Consider the following 5000-nt stretch of genomic DNA (forward strand, 5'->3'; position numbering starts at 1 on the left):
GCCGGCCGCGCAGCGGGGCCGGGCGGGGGGCCGGGCGCCAGCACCTCCACCGCCTGGGCGTCTTCGATCCCGGGGGGAGGGGGGGCCCCCTTCCCGGCACTCACCCGGAGAAATGGGGTGAGATGCTGGCTGCCCGAGCGGGAAGGGTCCGCCTTCGAACCTTACGTGCGGGCCCTAGCTCGGGTGGTGGGGGCCCCGAAAATTGTGGCGGCCTCCAGGTTCCACGGCAAGGGAGTATTCTTCCTTGCCACGGAGGCCGCCGCCCAGAAGGCGGTGGAGAGGGGGCTCACAGTGGACGGGGAGTACGTCCCCGTGGAGCCCCTAGAGGAGCCAGGGACCCGGGTGGTCCTTAGTTCGGTGCCCCCGTACCTCCCTAATTGGGCCCTCCTGCCCCGACTATCATCGCTGGGGAAGGTAATCTCCCCGGTGCTGCCCCTGGGTTTGGGGTGCCGGGACCCCACCCTGCGACACGTGCGCTCGTTCCGCCGGCAGGTAACGATCCAGCCGGCGGCGGGAGCGCAGCTGGGGGCGGAGGGATCCCTCCAGGTAATGTTTGGGGGGGCCCTGCACCGCATCTTCTTCACGGTGGGGGACCTGCGGTGTTACAAGTGCCGCGGGGTAGGGCACCTCCGCCAAGAATGCCCCTTGGGGCAAGCGCGGCGGCCACCGCAGGCCCCCGCCAGTGGAGGGGGGGGCCCTGCCACCGGCCCCCCCAGCCCCCCCGGCCCTGGCGGGAGCCCTGGCGGGAGCCCCCCAGCGGCAGAGCCCCCCTCGGCCTCGGCCTCGGCCTCGGCCTCGGCCTCGGCCGCAGTCACCGGGGGGCAGGGAGCAGGAGACGGGGAGAGGGAGGTAGGCCCCGAGCCGGGCCCAGTCCCGGCTTCAGCCCCAGCCCCAGCCCCAGCCCCAGCCCCAGCCCCGGCCCGGGGCCAAGCGTCCACCGCGGGCAAGCCTCCGGGCCATAGAGAGGACCACCCTGCGGGCGAGCGGGCGGGCCCCCCCCCTCCTCCATCGGGGCGGGCCCAAAAGAGAAAGGCCGCGGAGCAGCTCGATCCCTCCCTAGAGGAGGGCCCCCCCTCGGACACAGGCGAGGAGGGGGAGGGGGCCGACGTGCAAAAGGCCCCCTCACCAGCCAGCAGAGCTGCTCCGGAAGACCCCCCCCCTCCCGAGAAAGTGCGGGTAATCCCCGTGGAGGAGGCCCCAGAAAGAGAGAGAGAGAGAGAGAGAGAAAGAGAGAGAGAAAGAGAAGGAGAGGAGGAGCCCATGCGGGAGGAGCCCCCTGAGCCTGCCATCGCGGAGGTAGGGCCCTCCCCAACAGCAACAGCAACAGCAACAGCAACAACAACAGAAACAGCACTAGCAGCTTCAACCTCAAGCTCAGCGCCCCTCCCCCCCCTCAGCGAAGAGACCCTGGGGCTCACCCCGGTGAGCTCCGGCACGGGTCCCGAGGGGGAGGCCCTCCCCGCCCCCAGTCAAGCCGCCCCTGCGGCACCTGACGGGGAGGAAGAGCAGGGGCCAGGTTCCCCCCCCCCCACCCCCACCCCCACCCCCACCCCCAGCCAGGCCCCCCGCGAAGGGGCTGCAGATCTCCCTCGGGCCGAGTCGGAGAGCCAAGCGGACCGAGAGGTCCAGATGGAGGCCGAGGAAGCCTCCGCCGGAGGCGCGGCGGAGGCGGCGGAAGCCAGCCAGCCAGGCCCCACTGGACCTGACCAGGCTGAGGATGCGGGGGGGTCAGCAGGCAGCGTTGAGCCTGCAACCCCCCCAGCCCCAGCCCCAGCACCAGCAGCAGTCTCCAGGGAGGACCTGGTGGCCTTCTTGGAGCGGGAAAGCACCCGGCGCGCTCCGGCCCGGGTGCAGCTGGCCCTGGACTGCTGGGGCGACTTTAACAGCATCCTCGAGGCCACGAGGGCGCTGGTGAGGGAGGGGAAGGGGCCGAACAGATGCAACGCCCGGGTGTACACCCGGGCCCGGTCCATGTACGACGCCCTGACGGTGTACGGGCGCGGGGCCGGGTACCGGCTGGGCGTTGCCCTGCGCGAGCCCCCGGCCGAGCCATCGGAGCCCCCTCCCGCCAGCCATGACGTCGCTTAACATCGCGACCCTCAACGTCCGAGGCTGCAGGCAGGGTCTCCGGAGGAGCCAGGTGTTCTCCTTCCTGCGGGAGGGGGGCTACTCGGTGGCTTTCCTCCAGGAGACCTGGACGACTCCGGCCGACGCCGCCGCCTGGCGGCTGGAGTGGGGAGACGGGGTTTTCCTGAGTCACCTGTCGGCCACCTCGTGCGGGGTGGCCACCCTGTTCTCCCCGAGCCTGCGGCCGGAGATCTTAGAGGACGTTGAGGCGGTGCCGGGCCGCCTGCTCCACGTCCGGGCCCGAGCGGCGGGGACGGTAACGAACTTTGTGAACGTGTACGGCCCCGCCGCGGAACCGGACGCGGCGGATTTTTTCCGCCGGGCGGCCGACTACCTGGGCACCTTGAGCCCTCGCGAGAGCCTGGTCTTAGGCGGGGACTTCAACGTCACCCTCGAGGAACAGGACCGCTCGCGCAGGCAACGGTGCCGGGCCGCCGCGGACGCCCTCAGGGGGATCCTGGAGGAGCACTCCCTGGTGGACGCCTGGCGAGTCTGTCACCCCGACGGCCCCCCGGCCCCCACGTACGTGCGGGTGGGGGGGGAGCGGGCGAGCCACTCCCGGTTGGACCGGATTTACATCTCGCCCCGCGTGGATGCCCGAGCCGTGTCCTGCAGAGTGAGGCCGGCCCCCTTCAGCGATCACCATCTGGTGTGCGCCCGGGTGGCGTTTGGCCCCGGGCGGCGGGGGTCGGCCTACTGGCACTTTAACAACAGCCTGCTGGAGGACCCGAGCTTCGGAGCGGCCTTCCGGGAGTTCTGGTTGGCCTGGCGCGGGCAGCGGCAGTCTTTCCCCTCGGCTCGGGGATGGTGGGACGGGGGGAAGGCGCGCATCCGGCTCTTCTGCCGCAGCTACGCCCGGGGGCACACCCGGGAGCGGGAGGCGGCCATAGAGCGGCTCGAGCGGGAAGTGTTGGAGCTGGAGAGGCGCCTGGTCGCCGACCCGCAGGATCCGTCCCTCTGCGGAGAGTGCAGGGAGAGGCGGGAGGAGCTGAGAGCCCTGGAGGACCGCCGCGCACGCGGCGCGTTCGTCCGCGCGCGAGTCCACCTCCTGCGGGAGATGGACCGCGGCTCCCGTTTCTTCTACGGCCTGGAGAAGCAGAGGGGGGCCAAAAAGCACATCACTTGCCTGCTGGCGGATGATGGCACCCCCCTCTCGGCCCCGGGAGAGCTGCGAGTTCGCGCGAGGGCCTTCTACGGAAGGCTCTTTTCCCGGGAGCCGACCGAGGCGACGGCCCGCAGCGCGCTCTGGGAGGAACTGCCGCAGGTGGGCGCGGGCGACCGTGACCGGCTGGAGGCTCCTCTCACCTTGGCCGAGCTCACGCTCGCCCTCCGTCTCATGCCCGGCAACAAGGCGCCGGGGCTGGACGGGCTCACCACGGAGTTCTACCGGGCCTTCTGGGACGTGCTCGGCCCGGACCTTGCCGCGGTCTGGGCCGAGGCCGAGGCTCGCGGGGAGCTCCCCCTGTCGTGCAGGAGGGCGGTGTTGACTCTCCTGCCGAAGAAGGGAGACCTCCGCGACCTGAGGAACTGGCGTCCCGTGTCCCTCCTCTGCACGGACTATAAGGTGGTGGCGAAGGCCGTCTCGCTGCGCCTGCGGTCCGTGCTGGCGGACGTGATCCATCCCGACCAGACGTACACGGTGCAAGGTCGCTCCATCTTCGACAACCTGTACCTGGTGCGGGACCTCCTGGAGCTGGCGCGCCGGGAGGGCCTGTCGTTCGGCCTGCTCTCCCTCGATCAGGAGAAGGCGTTCGACAGGATGGACCACGGGTATCTGACGGGCACGCTGCGGGCCTTCGGCTTCGGACCGCGCTTTGTGCGGGCTCTCCAGGTACTGTACGCCTCCGCGGAGTGCCTGGTTAAGCTCAACTGGTCCCTGACGGAACCCATCCCGTTCAGGCGGGGGGTGCGTCAAGGCTGCCCGATGTCGGGCCAGCTGTACGCGCTAGGCCTGGAGCCCTTCCTGTGCCTCCTGCGGAGGCGGGTGGCCGGGTTGGCGCTGCGGGAACCGGCGCTGCGGCTGGTCCTCTCGGCGTACGCCGACGACGTGCTCCTCGCGGTCCAGGGCCCGGAAGATCTGGAGCGGGTGGCGGCCTGCCAGGCGGTTTATTCGGCGGCCTCCTCCGCCCGGGTCAACTGGGCCAAGAGCTCCGGGCTGACGGTGGGTGCCGGGTGGCAGGTGGGCTCGCTCCCACCCGCGCTCCGGGGCATCGAGTGGAGCGCGGGCCCGCTGCTCTACCTGGGGGTCTACCTGAGCCCCACGGACCCCTCCCCCCCGCAGAATTGGGCAGACCTAGAACTGAGGGTGGCGAGGCGGATCGGGGCGTGGACGGGGCTGCTGCGGTGCCTGTCCCTCCGGGGCCGGGCGCTGGTGTTGAACCAGCTGATCCTGTCCATGCTCTGGTACCGCTTCAATACCCTCCCCGTGCCCCCCGAGGTTCTTGCCAGGCTCCAGAGACGGGCGCTGGGGTTCTTCTGGCCAAGACGGCACTGGGTCTCTGCACGGGTGCTGACCCTCCCCTTGCGGGAGGGGGGGCAGGGCCTGGTGTGCCTCCGCAGCCAGGTCCTGACGTTCCGCCTCCAGGCCCTGCAGAGACTGCTGTACAGTGACGGTAGCCACGCGGCGTGGAGCCTGTTGGGGCGCGCCTTCCTCCGCCGCCTCCGGGGGCTCCGATACGACCGGCAGCTCTTCTTCCTGCGCGGCCTGGAGCTCGTGCGGGTGGCGGGGGAGCTGCCGGCCTTTTACCGAGACCTCCTCAAGGCCTGGGGGCTGATCTCCGCCTCCAGGTCTCCGTCGCGGGTGGCCAAGGACGGCGACCTGCTGGCCGAGCCGCTGTTCTTTAACCCGCAGCTGGCGGTCCCGGCGGCAGCCT

This window comes from Alligator mississippiensis, unplaced genomic scaffold (assembly GCF_030867095.1).
Source record: "Alligator mississippiensis isolate rAllMis1 unplaced genomic scaffold, rAllMis1 scaffold_131, whole genome shotgun sequence".
Classification (NCBI taxonomy): domain Eukaryota; kingdom Metazoa; phylum Chordata; order Crocodylia; family Alligatoridae; genus Alligator; species Alligator mississippiensis.